Source organism: Pteropus vampyrus, unplaced genomic scaffold (assembly GCF_000151845.1).
Source record: "Pteropus vampyrus isolate Shadow unplaced genomic scaffold, Pvam_2.0 Scaffold53, whole genome shotgun sequence".
NCBI classification, from domain to species: Eukaryota; Metazoa; Chordata; class Mammalia; order Chiroptera; family Pteropodidae; genus Pteropus; species Pteropus vampyrus.
The window spans coordinates 6840732-6859084 of NW_011888834.1; the positions used below are offsets into that span (position 1 = coordinate 6840732).

The 18353-nt window shown below is 35.8% G+C and overlaps 1 protein-coding gene and 1 pseudogene across 1 annotated transcript in view; one reads left to right on the top strand and one right to left on the bottom strand.

Annotated features, from left to right (window-relative positions):
• Window positions 1–18353, bottom strand: part of ADRA1A (adrenoceptor alpha 1A) — a 73353-nt gene that overhangs the window by 14586 nt on the left and 40414 nt on the right. The window lies entirely within an intron of this gene.
• LOC105292180 lies at window positions 320–643 on the top strand (annotated as a pseudogene).

Here is an 18353-nt window from a genome sequence, read left to right on the forward strand (position 1 = left end):
ACACCATCTAAGCATTAGTTTTAAACAAACAAACAAACATCTGATAAAGCCTTCTGGATCTAATGACCAATTTCCAGGAAATACAAAGAGAAAAGGAACATATTAAATGACACTAAAGGGATGAAGTCAACAAAATTCAAACTGTGGAAAACTGTTTGTTCAAATAAAAATTAAAAAAAAAAATCAAGGAAAATGAAAAAAGAGAGAGATGAAGGGAGAAACCGTAGATTAAAAAAGACTTAAAAGACATAAAACCAACCATAATGCATTGACTTTATTTGGATCTCAATTCAAACAAAAAGAATCTAAAATTGGAAACATGGCAGAAGACGTGGACCAGCAACAAACTACTGACACCACAGAAGAGCCCTCGGATCTCATCAGGCTCAGCCTAGATGAGCGAATTTATGTGAAAAGGAGAAATGACAGAGAGCGTCGAGGTAGATTACATGTTTATGATCAGCTTTTAAATATGATGCTGGGAGATGTGGAAGAAACTGTGATTACTATAGAAATTGATGAAGAAACATATGAAGAGATATACTAATCAAGAAAACGGAATATTCCGATGCTCTTTGTCTGGGGAGATGGTGTTGTACTAGTTGCCCCTCCATTGAGAGTTGGCTGAAACAAAGAATTCATCCTGTGTGGAAAACAGGAGACTTTGTATGGTTGCTTCTTTAAATGTAGAAGATATTCAAAAGAGAAACCTGCAGAAATTTTGATATTAAGAAATGACCAAGGATTCTTCTACTCTGAAATGAGTTGATTTGTTGTTAACTCACAAATTCTTAAGCTAAATGGCATTTTTATTTTTTTCCAGCCTTTCTAATAAATGTGATCACTAAGATTCAAAAAACAGAAAAGGAATTTAAAATTATTGTAAGAAAATGGAGAAATGTGAACACTGACTGCATATTTGATAATAAGTAATTATTATTGACTTTTTGTCTTAGAAATGATAACAGTACGATGGTTAGAGTTTTCAAAAAAAGAGTATTGTTTAGAGGCACATAGTGAAATATTTACAGATGAAGTGATGTGCTGTCTACGGTTAGCTTCCAAAGAGTTTGAGTGGAGTGGGAATTTGATTAAAATTGCCTACTTATCTATTTATAATTGTTTAGATTACATGATACGTACAGCAGCCTCATTACACTATTCTCTACTTTTGTGTATATTTGATACTTTCTATATAAAAATTTAAAAAGTGAAAGCATGTAACTATAAAAAGAGTTTATTTATTACCTAAAACTCTTAAGCGAGTTTGCTCTTCAGTTCAGCCTGCTTGAAGACCAAATGCATTCAGGCTCTGAGAAATACAAAGAGGTAAGAATTCGTTCTGACCTCCTGGATCCATTTTGAACGAAGACTCGTAGAGATCCACCAGTGAGTAATGGCATAAATGCCATGGAGATGTCAGAGGGGATGGTCAGTGAGGCAGGAAGGCATTCACGGTGGACGGGCTCCAGGGCAAATGAACCCTACAGGTGGCCTCGGTGAATAGGTAACACGCAGACTTATGAGACAAGGGAGGGGAGGGCGTTTTGAGTGCAGGGAACCAGGCAAAAAGAGGATCACAATCAATCTGAGTGGAAACATGATTAAATGAGAAAGGGTGGGCCGAGACGAAAGGAGGCCTGGGAAATCAGACAAAGGCATGTAATTTGATACAATGATAACCCAGTAGCTTCTGCACTGTGTGATCACAGAAAACTCTTGGATATAGTCTTGTTTTTAAGGCAGATATGTTCAGGATACATTGGAGAGGTTTATTCACTCACTGAGCAAATATTTATAGAGATGAGACTACAGTCAAATGTGAAATAGAGTCATATTAGAACATTGTTTCTCAAAGCTCTCATCCAAAGGGGCTGCAAGGTGGGAAATGCATTCATAATAATGATACCGAAGCTAATTAATTGCCTTTTCAATCTCATCTTCTTGCGAGAGTATGGTGGAATGTTCCAGAAGTGACACGATATGTGTTGTTGCGACAGATTGAATTCAGAAACAGGTTTGAGGGTCCAGCTGTCTTTTATAGCCAGGTATAGAAGAGATTTGCAAAAGTGTAAAGCAATATTATTCTTTTCACTATTCCTTTTTAGTTTGGAAAGTATAGTTTCTTTGCACAAAAATGTGTTACTTATGTCAACATGTAATGGGTTTATTATTGTTATTTTAAAAGAATAAGTACTTTTAAAATTTCTGAGTTTTAATTTCTAACACAACACCAACAGATGTAATCCACATAAACAAAAATACTTTAAGGATCTCAACAAGTTTGAAGAGTGTAAAGGAAGCCTGAGACCAAAAAGTCTAAGAACCGTTGTATTTGAGTATTGATTAAGGACATGGAGGAAGAAAGAGGTTCAAGGGGAATTTCAAAGGAAAAATGGTCAAGACATGATGATTACTTCAATAAATAATCATTAACCGTTCACTATGTCCAAGGTTCTGAAATGAAACAGAGGAATAAAAGATGTCTCCAGGTTGTCAGACTGGCTGTCTGTTTGATTTAAAGTCAGACACAAACTGTTATCTGCATTGACAAGTAAATTCTAGCGAAGCTCTAAATTATCTGCTCTTTTAGCTGAGTGAATGTGCAAAGTTTTGAACCTCTCTCACTCAGAAAAGCATGGCTTTATTAGCCCATATAGCAAGAACATGTTCTAAAAAGGACTCCTACTATATTAAGCAGATGCAAATATACTTATCCCTTTGCTTACACAAGTCATAAGTCCTGTCAACTTCCACCGACCTCCTGCTTATTTTCATTTACTTTAGTTCTAAGGACATTTTTCATTCCCAAATTATTTCCCCAGACAGAGATAATAACTCAGTTACCTTGACATGTCATTTAATGTGGATATAGGGAAAGCCTACTCATTCGATTATCTGGAGTCTAATGAATAATAGAGCTAGGATGATATCTGCCTGAAAAAAAGATACAAAGCTTATGAAATATTCTAAAGTTTACAAAAAGAATGGGGTTATGTAGGTTACCATTCTTCAATATTCAAGTAACCTTTCTAAAGAAATTTTTCCAAAACATGACTCACCACCACCTCCATGTCAAAGTTAAACTCTCCCCTTGCGCTCCTCTGAGCATTTTGATTTTCATCTTATTGGTATTTTATTAACCTTTGGTGTATGACAGATCGTTATGCTTCGTTCTGCTTTACCTCCATGCCCAGGGAGATCCTTTAGAGAAGGTCTTTTACTTTATTCATATATGATTCTCAACAATGTCTTATATGGTACCAAGTTTCAATAATGGAATTTAATTGGCTAAAAAAAAAAAAAAATCCTGAGCATTATCTACATTCCATTTGTTTATTTAATGTATGTAGTTGTTCAAAAGTTTATTATTGGATTCCAACTATTGCATAGTGACAGGGAATGAACGACATAGTACCCTGGCATGAAAAATGACAGAACTGGACACATATAAAGCACCTGTGTAAAGCCATTTAGGTTTTGATCCTTGAGAGAAGAAAAAGCAGGAGATGTGCTTCACATTCACCTGGCTTTCTCTCTGAGGGCATTTTCTAAACTGTGGCACAGGGAAGTGAAGCTCAAACAGAGAGCATCTCTCTGGAGAAAACAGGTTATTACTCAGGGATAGTGAGATGAATGAAATCTGCGAGGCAGGGTCCAGAGAGAAGAAAGCTGTGCAGGAAAGCCCCAGCAATCTGCAGATGGGTCCCTTGAATCTATGGTCAAATATTTAGCTGTGCAAGCCTAGGGCAGGTCCCTGTAAGAAGACTTGACAGGCAGATCAATTTGATTTTGTTGCATTGTCTTTAGGCTTTGTCATCACTTGTAGGGCTAGTGTAGCCCTGCTCCTAAGTTATGTTTTTCTGGGGTCTCAGCTAAGCCCAAAGTATGGAAAAAGGTCTCCACTCTAGCTGTTTTCACCTTTAATGTGTCTGTTCATGTGTGATCCTGAATCTATGTTAAGCCCAGGGATAATAAGTGAATTTATTTGGACTTTATGCCAATAAATTAAACAATCTGGGTGAAATGGATAAATCTTAATATAGAAAAAATTTCAGACTTGATGTATGAATAGAAGATTTAAATATAACAACTTATATGGAAATATTAATAATCTAAAATTGCCAATACAACTTGGAAAAGAAGAACGAAGTTGGATAAGTTATGTTACTTAAAATCATGATTTACTACGAAGATACGATTGTATTGTATGAGTGTAGGGGTAGGCTAATAGATAAATGGAAGAGAATAGAGATTCCAGAATCAACCACACACATAGTCAACTGATTTTCAACAGAGGTACAAACAATTCAATGAAAGAAAGTCTTTTCAACAAATGGCGCAGGAATAATTGGATACCTGTATGGAAAAAAAGCACCTTGATTATACCTTACACCACAAACAACAAATAATTTGATTTGGATTATGAACTTAAACATAAAAGCTAAAACTATAAAGCTTTTAGAGGAAAACATAGCAAAATACCTTTGAGAGATTTTAGAGCAAGGAAACATTCCAGAGAGGAATAAAAAGCAATAATCATAAAAGCAGATAAACAAGCTTCATTAAAATTAATACTTCTGCTCATCAAAAGACAAGATTAAGAAAATGAATAGACAAAATATAGCCCGGGGAAATATATGGAATATAAATATCAGAGAAAATACTTGTATCCAGAATATATGAAGAGACTCAATAATAAAAAGCAACGAATGAAATAAAAAATAGACAAAAGACTTGAGTAGATGCAGATTCCATAGACATTGTTTCTGGAGATCTGGGGCATGGCTCTGAAATTTTTTTTCTAATGTCACTGGTGAGTCAGATGCTTATTTTAGGCTAGGAATCAAATCTTAAAAGATTGTTAGATGTCACTTTATTGTGACCACTGAAAATGAGGGTCACTTTTGCCTACTTATCTCTTAAAGTGACTTTCTTGTGCCCAGGGCAGTATACCAGTTCATGCCTGTTGTCTCAGCAAAATTATTTATAGTACTTTTATTCTCTAAAGTATCCTGGACTGGACAAGAATTTAACGTTGAACTAATATTTTCTGGTTGAGATCTGCAAAGTGGGTATAAATCCACTTTAAAGATGAGGCAAGTTCCTTGCTGTAGAGAAGGGAACTGAGATTCTAGGTCAATCAAGACTTAACACATTGCATGTTCACTATGTGCCTGATACTTTCTAAATGATTTCCATGTATTATCTCATTTAATTCCCCCCAAATCCTAAGAGGTAAAATATTATTACAGATGAGGAAACAGGCATGAGAGGCTAAGTAACTTGCCTGACACCACAGAAGAAGGAAATAGAAGAAGTGGATTTGAATTCCTGCAAGCCAGCTGGGGAACCCCAGCTCTTAGTCTCTACATCTTTGGCCTCGCTGCGAGTGGCCACAGTCTTTTTTTGTTCAGAGAATGAGCTGGCATGTTTATCCAAACAGTTTCTCTACCATGTCCCCACTACCCCCACCCCCACCTCTGCTTTCCCCCCACCCCAAGTGTGACCTACTGTGGGGAGTTATTACTGTTCTATTTTTTTAACTGGGCTGCAATTCATTCAGCCTCCTGACTCTGTATCAAAATAATTTCTCCTACAGCGGCCCTCCTTCAGATGCAGTAAAACTGGCCCCAGAAGCTGAGTGTTTATGCTAAAGAGTTTATTTTGAAAATGAAAACAGGCTTTTGTTTGCTCCTCCCTTGTAGTAAGATACTTAAGAGGGTGTAAAAGCTCTTTATCAAGTTAATAAAGCGGCCCTAGGTGGAAAATAAGGGCACAATTCAAGTTTTCTGTGGTTTCTGGCTCAGTTTTAACCGAATGCAAGAGCAATGCCAGACAGAGCCTGATAAAAATAGAAACTCTGTGGTGTCCAGGCTCTTCTCCAGATGGTGCTTGGGAATCCAGATAGTAACTCACAATTGAGAAGGGGTGCTATTAATTAGTGAGAAGATGTCATGTCTAAGTGGAACCGCTGGTATTGCCAAAAAATCCTGGGTTTCTCCCTGAGTCTCTCTACTCCGGATTAACTGAGAGTTCAGTCATCACATAACATTGCCACATGCCCTGAAGGATGAAAGAGAGAGAATGTGCAGTTGGCCCAAGAGAAAGTACTGGAAAAAGAGAATGAATATGTTAGGGGTCCACAGAAAGGAGAGTGACATTCTAGACTCCACTAGAGAGAAGTAAAGGGAGAAACAGGCAGAGCCCACCAGCTCGGGTCACCAGAGTGGATGGGGAGGGGGCAGACATTCGTGAGTGTGGAGAGCAGATGAATGGGACGGAGGAGGGACGGGGCTCAAGTGTGTGACTATCTGCTTCTTTACTAAGGACCTACAGGGCTGGACTTTGATTTAGCTCCTGATGTGAAATTTATGTAGGGGATATGCTACAAAAATAAATGTATTTGCTGAACAAGATTAAAATTCCAGAAACCCTTTGGCTCCTCAAGATCCTATAATCAAGTGAAAGCAATATAAGAAGAAAGAGATTTATAATAGGTTTCAGAACAAAAATTATTTTCCTTAATAAATATCATAAACTTAACCTCCTTCTATTAAGCATAGCTTCCTAAGAGGAATTAACTTTGGCCTTGGGCAAACCGCTTACCTCTCCAGTCTCCCTTCTTTATCAAAATACAATGAAGATGAAATGACCATAGCTATTTTCACGGGGCTACTTTTAGCAATCAAATAACAATGTATATACAAGAATCAAGAAGGCGACAGAGCACATAGGTGGCTAAAAATACTAATTTAAGAAATTAATGATATTCAAATGATCGGTGCCATTAAATTAGAATGAGTTGCGGCATCACTCTGATTCTTCCTGATTTGACCAGAGGGAATCTCACCCCTGATCAGTGCTTACTAATTTTCACTCTTTAGGGTCCATGCCACCTACCCAAGAAGCTGTTCCAGAATGCCATGCTACATTATTAACCTCAGTGTCTGTCCCTCTTCACAGACAGTGAACCCCTTCAGGAGAGGGACTGTGCCTCATTCGGGTGTGGGGCTTGCCACTGTGCCTAGTGAACAGAGGTGCCTGGATATTTATTGAACAAAGGAATGAATGAAGATTTGTGTTGATGGGAAACATTGGGAAGAGCGTTTCCTTTGGTGAGAATGTCGCATGAACAAAAGCAGGAACATACTTAGAATATTCAGAAGAGGAGAGGGGGTGGCCTGGCCAGAGAACAGAGTCTGGGGAGTACTGAGAAAGAGATCCACCAAAGAGGCCAAGACCCACCCGCTTTTACTCCTGACCTGTAAATTCTGTTCCCTCCTTCCTTTTCAAGGCCTCACAAAATAACTGATTCTCTCCGTCATCCCTTCCTGTTCCTCTCTGGAAATAACCAGTTTCAGGATCCCTTATGCTAGACACAGGGTTATGCACTTTGCACTTCCCTATTTTTTAAGTGAATTCATTAAATAGCTAATATATTTACTTGGTTCAAAAATGAAAACAATATAACAAGGTATGCATTGAAATGTCATACACCTAGACTCCATCTAATCTATTCCCCTTCAACCCTTACAGGTAACTATTTTGTTATTTTCATGTTTATTCTTCCAATTTTTTATGCATTTTTTATGCAAATCTAAGAAATTATGTTTATATAGTCTTATTTGCTTATGTTTCCTACACAAAAGACAGTATAATATTATATATTTCTACACTTTGCTTTTTTCACTTAATACATCTTGGTACTCACTTCCCTATCAATGTGTAAAGATCTTTTCACCCTTTTTTATAGCTGCATAGTATTCCATTACGTATATTTAGCATAGTTTATTAAACCAATTCCCTATTGCTGAATACTTGGCACCTATTTTTCCTACTATATACACTGTGAAAATGTACAACACAGTCATTTCAAAGAGTTTTGAATTTGATCTTCTACTTGTTGCCTTTTGTCTCCTATTGATCTCGGCCACTCTCAGGACTCCACAAGTGACTTTCACACTGATGACCAAAACTTCTTGCTGTTGTGTGTCCCCTCCCCTGCTTCAGCTGCCTATGTAATATTATAAGGTTGTTATCTAACAAACATCTGATAAAATGCAACTCTAAAACTTACCTCATTTTCTCCTGCTGCCTTCCTTTGCTCAGTAGGTTTTCCTAATAAAAAAGTACACACTGAGGTGTCCCGCTCACTCTCTTATTCACTAAGATGTGAAACATCTTTTGCCTGTGATTCTTCCCTTTCTCGACCTCTACATGCATAGGCAACAAACTCAATTTTTTTTTTCTTGTGCAAGATTTTTGGCCGTACATTATTCTGGTTGCTACTATTTAGTTCAGATCTTTGTTAATTCATGCTTTAACATTTTTAAAAACAATATTTCAGATGATTGGATAAAGAAGGTGTGGTAAATATATACAATGAAATCCTGCTCAGCCATGAGAAAAGATGAAATACTGCCATTTGTGACAACATGGATGGATTTTGAGAATATCATGCTGAGCAAAATAAATCAGATGGAAAAGGACAAGAATCATATGATTCACTCATATGTAGGATATGAAACAGACAACACTATGGTGGTTACCAGAGGGGAAGGGGTTGGGAGAGGCCGAAGAGGGTAAAGGGCATCAAATATACAGTGATGGAAGGAGACTAGACTTTGGTTGATGAGCACACAATGCAACATACAGATGATGTATTATAATAAATACGTAATATATTATATTGTAATGTAATATAACCAGTGTCATGCCCATAAATTTAATTTAAAAAACTAAAAAACAATATTTAATTAGTTTTTCCATTATAAACATCTAGAACGCTTTGGGAGGCAAGTCCCCACAATTATGAAGGGATTATTTCCTGCAATTAGGCATGTCCCACTCCCTAGTGAAGAAAGTTTACATCTCTGTTTGTAATCAGCGACTCAGATGTCTCTCTGTTGATCTGTAAGCTCTGTCTTTTCACCATCTTATCCCTATCATTTCCTATGAGGTGAGGCATATGGTAAGTGTTAAGTAAATAACTGTTAAATTATTTCAGTGGGCATTTCCAATCTTACCAGTCACTAATCTCCCAAATGGACTATATACCAAAGCCACCTTGAACTACTGTAAAACATGCCTTCTTGGCTTTCATGACTTGGATTATGCCATCCTCTCTGCCTGGCATAGCCTTTCCTCTTCCCTCACATGCCACTCTGGCCACATAGTGAAAGCCCATTAGTCTCCAAGGCCCAGCATCTCTGAGAAGTGCTATCTGATTACTCTAAAAACACTGAGGCCCCAAAGGAAGCAATTTACTCAGTAGAGAAAATCGAACCAGAATCCTGGTATCTCAGCTTCCATGAGCCAAGAAACAGTAGAGACTCTAAGATTGGGGACTACTCATTTCTATTTCTCAGCGAACCATGTCATCCTGCCCCCAGATGGCTAGACTGATACTTGCCTTGTAATTTTATTGGAGAATAGGGAAGATCCTGTGGAGGAAGTGATAATAACCATTTGTAAAAACACAAAATCTTATCTACTTTAGTGAAGTAATATAGTACACTTAAATTCTCCTACCTCTATTATACACTGTGCTATATTCATAAAAGGCAGAGATGGTCTCTTCCCTCAGAAGGCTGAGAGACATTTATGGCCACTGAGAGACATATTTATGGCCACTGATTTAGCCTGATAAAATGCAAAACTGTGTCACCTACTCAAACAAAGATAAAAGAGTGGCAATCCTGGTCATGGCTTACCTCTGTAAATGGCTAGCTGTATAATTTTTGCAAAGTCTCTTGAGCAATTTGGTCATCAGATTTACTCGATAGTTAATGAAACTTTTTTCCTAGATTATTACACTCTGTTTCATGTTTCAGCTTCAACTTTCAGCACAGCAGTGAAACTCTGGTTTTAAGAGGGAGATCTCCTGTAGAAAACCCTCTGCCCTTCCCTTAATCGAGCTCCACTGACATGTGCACATATATTTTTTTAAACTTAATATTTAAAGTCAGAGGTCAAGTCAATAAAGCCAAAATCTTGACCAGCTTGCGATGTGGTCATCTCAAGGATCAAAGCAATTTTTATAAAAAATGGTTCTACAAGTTCTAGTAATTCAGGCAAATTTTACTTTGGGTTAATTTCACACTGCATTTCTGAATTCCCACTGCAATTTCTACTGAATGCAATCATGATTGTGGATTTTTTCCTTGCTCCATCCTAAGAGTTGGTGACAGGCAACAAGCTTAAAACAGCCACTCTGTTTCACTAGGGAGAGAGGCTACATGTATACTCTGAATGAAACCATCTGTTAGAATCTCCCAGCAGTGTGCTAAGGAAGAAAATGGTAGGAAATCTTTCAAGAAGCTCAGTTAAAGATAACTGAGTATTTTGGGGATGATCTAAAGTATCTCAAATAAGACAAGGTGTTACTAATACCTTCTCCCAAGATACACTGGCAAAGTAGACCTAGCATGTACCAGCCTAAAATATGCCCAGCCTTGCAGAAAATCAATGAGTTCATTAGAGAGATGGCATGGAGACTTTAGCAGAGACCAGAACCCATATTTCAGGTCTGCCTTCCAAACCTGACATACCCACTCCATTGTAACAATGTATGGCCAACATATCTTTGTTCCTTGGATGGAAGGTTTCGCAATTATTTTTAACTACTATGTTCCCTACTTCGCTGACCCCAAAAAGTCTGAAAGTAAAATAAAAGAGCCAACTTAATTTAAACTGTGATTAACCAATTATTTGAACAAGTACCTGAAAAAAAATTATGATTCACCTGGCATGACATTTTATTCTTTCATCATTTCATCCAAATGCTTCTATGGTCAACCAGTTTTTGGAGTTAACTAATACGAAAACATGAATTTAAAGGAAATGCTTCGAAAACATACAAGACATTCTATATCAAACACCAAGTCCACTAACAAACATAGACTCACTCTGTGGGCATTTACTTGTTCGTCATCATTTTGTGTGAGGCTTTTGAGGAACAAACAGAGATAGAAGGCTGATCTTGCCTGTGTGTGTGTGTTGGGGCAGGCGGGGGGTAGGGGGCGGTGGTCACTATCTAGCTATCTAAAGACAAACTGGTCCTTGTACCAATCTCTCTGGTCATTGCCACTAAACTCAAGTCCATTCAGAGCCCACTCACACAACTTTTGTCAAGCCATGGGAGCACATAATTGGGGGTCAACTCTCAACTTTCTTGCATTTAAAAAAATCGAGATATAATTTAAGATTGTAAAGTTTCCAAATCTTCAGTGTTCAGCTCAATGGTTTTATACATATATATAAACACAGGAAATTGCTACTGAGATACAGATACAGAACATTTCCAGCACCTCAGAAGGCTCCCTTGTGCCTGCTCCCGGTCAACACTTCCCACAAAGGTCATGACTTTTCCAACCTCTAACACTATAGCTTAGTTTTACCCGCTTTTGAACTTCACAGAAATGAAGTCACGCAGTTTGTTGACTCTGACTTTGTTCACTCAACATCATGTCTGTGTGATTCATTCATATTGTTATATGTAACTGTAGTTTATTTTTTATTGCTGTATTGTATTCCACTGTAGGAATTAAACACAATGTATTTATCCAATTAATAGGTGACAGATATTTGTATTGTTTCTTATTGTTGGGCTATTATAAGTAAAACAGCTATGAACATTCTCATAAATATACTTTGGAAGATAAATGCCTTTGTGAAAAAACAAAAATGTCTGACTTGATAAATTAGATATATTTTATGTATTTTCTTTTTGGAAGAAAAAAAATGTCATCTATTGAAATGAGAAGCTAAGAAACTGGACTCTGATCAGATGAGTCCAGAGGTAACCTCTGAAAAATTGTGTTATTCTGCCTTTGATGCTCCCACTCCTGCGTCATCCTCCCCTTCATTCTAATAGTTTTAACCACTGGGCAATGGAGTATTAAAAACAAAAGGCAATTTTACACGTAAAGGTCTTTTAAGACCTGACTCTAAATCCTAGACAATATGAGGGGCAATTCTGAGAACTGAAATTTTAATACGATTCTGAGCAGGAGAATAATTTCTCTAGAAGTGACATGTTCCTGATTCTCATTAGGTCAAGTTTTATAGCCTGGGGCTCACAGATGTGTTTTGTTTGGACAGCACAATATTTCTAAAATAATGAATCAATTGATAAATTTTAACATTAGATCATATCACATAAATCTTGAGTCTGGCATATCTTAACAAAAAGTATATACTTAATGAATTTATGATCTTTTTTTTATTTAACTTTAAAAGAATATCTTTAATGATTACTACCTGATATAGTGTAGAAACATTCCCTAAATTAAATAATTCCTTTGATTTAGCTTTAGTGTATTTTTTCTCCTGCTAAATAAATTAAATTTAATATTTTAAAATAAAAAAAGCATGTATGACATCATTTAAAATTTTTTCTTTCTTTCTTTCCATCCATCCATCCATCCATCCATCCATTCATCTATTTTCCAATTTAGAGAGATAGCTAGAGTGTGATCAAATGATAATGGTGGTTATTTCTGGATAGTGGAATTTTAGATGGCCTTTAACCTTCTTTTTTTGTATTTTCTAAGTTGCTGTCATTTAATATTCAACATATCATTTTTACATAACAATAGTCATTGTCACTTAAAAATTTTTAAAAATTCAAATATATCTCTTTTCTTTTATCTCTTGAACTGAACTTTAATAGATGGGATTCAGTGAGATCTAAATTAATAATGAATGTTGTTTTTTCGGATTATAAGAAAAAACCCAGAGTTTCTCTGTTGGATAGCTTCCTCCTTTAAAACCAACCTTTATATATTTAATTCATTTTCATTATTTAGAAAGGTATGTGTTTTATTCCTTTTATTGGTCAATATCATTTAGACATATGGGCCAAAATATCAAAAATTTTTACTACCAAATTTTCATCAAGACATATTGGATTAAATTCTACAGTAAAAGATAGGAAAATAATACTCTTAAAGAGAGTTAAAGATCACATATAGACTTCTAGTTCTGGAAATAAGACAGGCAAGATATACTGAAAACCCTCCTGTAAGAGAGCACTTAGATATAATGGATAAAACTTAATAAGTCCTCTTTAAGTACATAGTTAAGTTGCAAGATAGCAAAAATTTCTCCAAGACCAGCAACATGAGGTAGCTGAAAAAAGAATGTTAACCTAATACTAACCTAAAGCTGCCTTATGGGCATTTGTTGTTCTTGATTGTTAAGAGATATGGGTTTTATGAATACCATGGGGACAGAAGATGAGGTCTTAGGTGAGCATAAGATTGGGGGGAATATAAACATAGATCCCCAAAAGAAACGTGGAACCCTCAAAGGGCTGGGCCTTCCATGAAAATCTAGAGACTGGGATTAGTCTCAGTATGGATTCTGACAGTGGGAGAGAAAAGTCAGTGCTGAGACCTGAACCAAAACAGAAGTTAGATAAATGCAAACTTAAAGGATGCAACCAAAACAGTAGTTAGAGGAAAATTTACAGGCTTAAATACATCTATTAGAAAAGAAGAAAGCTGAAAAATAATGAGCAAAGTATCTATTCCCTTTAAATTGGGATTGACATAAGGATTAAGTGCTGATGCTTTATTTGGAAGGTCCACTCCCAGGGCTGAGAGACTGAGGAGAAAGGGAAGCGAGATCAGAAAGACAGCAAGCAACGAAAGGTGATTTGTTAGTACCCTTGCCATCGATTTGTTATAAGCCATGATAAGATTCAGCTGATTGCCTGACAGATGTATCAATTTGGACACACTGTTGTGTCTCCAAATAGACTATCCAGAGAACTGGGGGAGGTAACAGTAGCCCTTGCAGGAAAGGCATAGAACACTACCTGGACCCTTCTTTTTTATATCTTCAGTGGAACAAAAGCCTTAAACTCATGTGGGAAAGGCAACGACCCCTGTCACCCTTAAAACATTGGAAAAAGCCAAGCAAGATAAACACGATAAAACAGCAAAAACTGCTGATAACCAGAGACAAAGAGAAAATTTTGAACACATACAGGAAAAAAACCCATTACATATAGAAGATCAAAAATAGGAATTACAGCAGAGTTCTTATCAGAAATAATGCAAGCCAGAAGATAAAGAAATGATTTCTCTAAAGTGCTGACCAAAAAAGTCACTCTAGAATTTCATACCGAGAAAATATCTCTCAAAAAGTGAAGGCAAAACGAATACTTTCTCAGACCAATGAAAATTAAGAGAATTTATTGCCAACAGTCCAGCAATATAAGATATGTAAAAGGAAATTATTCGGGTAGAAATCTGAATCTACTTTAAAAAATGAAGAACACTGGAAATGGAATAAGTGAAAGTAAATATAAAATTATTTCTTCTTATTTTCAATTGTTCTAAATATAACCGACTAAAGCAAATATAGCAAATATCGTATGTTTATACCATTTGTAAAAGTAAATATGTATGACAACATTAGCACAAAGAATAGGAGAAAGGAATTAGGAGTATACTGTTGTAGGGTCCTTACATTAGTGGTAACATATAAAATTATTCGAGGGAAGAGTATGATTAGTTAAAGATGTATAATGTAAATGCTAGAGTATCCAGTAAAATTTTTAAAAGAAGCATAAATAAGTCAATAGTGGAGATGAATTGAAATAATAAAACATACTCAATGAATCCAAGAGAAGGCAAAAGGAGTTAAAAACACAAAGATGGAATAAATAGAAAACGGCTAGTATAGTAGTATATTTTAATTGTAACATATCAATAATTATATAAATGTAAATACTAAAAAAATTAAAACACATAAATTATCAGAATGGTTAAAAAGGAAGACCTAACTATATGCTGTTTATAAGAAACTAATTTTAAATATAAAGTAAATATGTTAAAAGTAAAAGGATGAAAAAGATACACTAGGGAAATACCAATCAAACCAATGCTGGAGGAGTTATATTAAAGTTAGAAAAAGTAGCTTTCATCCAAGGGGTAAAATGTGGACATTACGTAGTTGCTTTTTAAAGAAGCTATTACAGTCCTTAAGGTGTATGCACTTAATCACAGAGCTTTAAAATACATAAGTAAAAACTGACAGAAGAAATAGACAAATCCACAACTATAGCTGGAGACTTCAACACTCCTCTCAAGTAAAGAGATAATAAGTCAGAATATAAAAGACCTGGATAACACTTTCAAACAACTTGACCTAATTTATAGAACACTCCACCCAACAAAAGCAGAATATACATTCTTTTCCAGTGAACATGGAACATTCCCAAAGATAGACTATAAACCTTAACAATTTTAGAATCATTGAAAATATACTACATATGTTTGCAGATCATAATAGAATTAAAATAAACCTCAATTACAGGAAGATAACTGAAAAATCTACAAATCTAAGAACGCAAACGATTCACTTATAGATACCTCGTGAATCAAAGAGGAAATTGCAAAGAATCTATAAACTCTTATCTGAATGAAAATGAAAACATAACATTAAAAAAATATGGGTTGAAGCTAAAGCAGTACTTAGAACTACAGGTATTAAAAATTGATAGTGAGGAAATTCTGCAAATAACTCTATGATCATAACTTCAACAACTTAGATGCCATGGCAAAGTCCTTGAAAGACACAGCCTGCTAAACTTATCCAAGAAGAAATAAATAAATTAACTACCTGCAAAAGAAATTCAATATGCAGTTAAAAACCTTACAAAAGGTTTTTTGTAAGAAAAATCCAGGTCTAGACTTCGCTGGAAAATTCTACCAAACTTTTAAGTAATAAATAGTATTAATTACATACAGACTCGTCCAAAATATAGGAGGGAATAATTCCCAGCTTATTTTTTGAGGGGAGTCAGCATTATCCTGATACCAGATAAAGACATTATAAGAAATGATAACGACAGATAAGTATCTCTCATGAACAAAGACAGAGGGTGAAATCATCCTTCCTCCACCTTTTTGTTCTATTCAGGCTTTTGATGGATTGGATGATTAATGCCCGTCTGCCCTGGTGAGGTCTACTGACTCAAATGCTAGTCTCTTCTGGAGATACTCTCATAGACACACCCAGAAACAATGTTTTTTACCAGCTATCTGGACATCCCATGGCTAAGTTGTCATATAAACTTAACCATCAGAGTTATATCATAATTTTGTATGGAAGGACTCATTATTGCAAATATATCAATTCTCTCCAAATTAATCTATAATGAAAATCAACAGACTATTTCATAGTCAAGTGAAGGGCCATGAATAGCCAGAAAATTTTGAAACAGAAGATGGTGGATGAAGGAACTCAATTTTCTAAATATCGAGATATATTATAATGTTTTTATAAAATAAGCTAGTTCGTCTATTCCTAAACCAATATATATTGGTTTAGGAATAAACGAACTGATTCAGAGAAAAGAATGGTGAGCCCAGAGACAGTCCCATGTATATGGAATCTTAATGTATGACAGACATTGCATTGCAGATTAGGGGGGAAAGAAAGATACTTCAATAAAGGGTCCTAAAACAATTGTTTATCCAAATGGGGAAAAAGTTAAATTGGATTCCAATCTCGTGTCATACATAAAGATTAATTCCAGGTGGATCAAAGACCTTGTTTTATATTCATATGCTACTGACTCATGCAATAAAATGAATGAATCTCAAATGGATTATGCTAAGTGAAAGAAAACAAATTCAAAAGGCTACATTCTGAATGCCATCTATATGGCATTCTTGCAATGGCAAAACTATAGGGACAGAAAATAGATGTGGTTGCCAGGAGCTGGGGGTAGGGAGAGAGGTTGCCTATCAAGGAGCATGAAAAAGTTTTGGGGATGATGGAACTTTTCAATACCTTCATTGTGCTGGAGGTTACACAACTGTATCTGTTTGTTAAAACTCACAGAACTGTGCAGCAAAAAAGAATGAAGTTTATTGTATATAAATTATACCTCAATACAATGCGTGCAGGGAACTTTCTGTAAAAAAATAATAACTAACTATTATTAATCTCTGTATGTGCCAGGCACTATGATTAGCATGTCTACATGCATCCTTTCATTTAATTTTTCCACAGTCATTTTATAAAACAGATACTATAATTATTTAAGTGAAACAGATTAGGAGAGATGGAATAATTTAGCAGTTTCTTTTATTCTGCAAAGTTGGTTAAATTCTTTTAGAAAATTCTTTAAATCTCCTCTCTAAGGGTAATTTCTTGATTAAATATCCTTGATCTCCTTTGGCCTACAACTTCATATTCACTCAGCTGGATAGTATAAACATTCCTTTCTTAGACTTTTCACCATCTTCTCTAAGGTATATATCAAACATTCTCTGCTTCTTTGCTACCACCTACCACCTTACCAAATCATGCCTGCACTGCACACACCAGTACATGAACACTGACAAAAGAGAGTGGCTTTCTTACACTGAGATTCTGGAAAGATGCAGCTTCTATAAGCAACAGGTGTATAAAAAAGCAACAAGTAAACAAACAAAACAAATGAACAAAAAACAAACTCATAGATACAGACAAAATAATGGTGGTTACCAGAAGGGAAGGAGAATGGGGGGAAGACAAGAGGGTGAAGGGGGTGAAATGTGAGGTGATGGAAGGAGACTAGACCGGGTGGGGAGCACCACAGAGCATACAGATGTCGTGTTATAAAGTTGTACACCTGAAATTTAGGTAATGTTATTAACCAACGTTATCTCAATAAATCTACTAAAAAATTTAAAAAGCAAAATAGAAAAAACTAGCCAAATTTTTTAAAAATTAAAATTCATTTTGAGATAACCGTAGATTCACAGACTGTTGTAAGAAATCAGAGAGATGTCTTACTACCAGGTTTTCTCCAGTGGTAACATCTTGCAAAACCGCAGTACAATATTACCAACAGGGTATCGACGTTGACACAATCAAGAACGTTTCCCTCTGCAAGGCACCACCTCTACTACCTCCCAGCTCTACCTTCTCCTTAACCTCTGGCTGCCACCAATCTATTTTCTAATTCCATAATTTTGAAATTTTAAGAATGTTATGTCAATGGAGTCATAAAGTATGTAATCATTTTGGAATTGGCTTTTTTTTTCACTTAGCATAATACTCTGGAGATTCATCCAGAGAATGCTGTATGTATCAATAAGTCCTTCCTCTTAATTGCTGAGTAGGAATGTATCACAGCTTGTTTAACCATTTATTCTTTGAAGAACATCTGGGTTGTTTATGGTTTAGGGTTACTACAAAGAGAGCTGCTATAAATATTCCTGTACAGGTTTTTATGTGAGCATAAATTTTCACTTCTCTGGGATAAATGCCCAGAAATGTAATTACTAGGTTGTATGGTAGTTGCATGTTTAGATTTTTATAAAATCGTCAAACTTTTCCAGTGT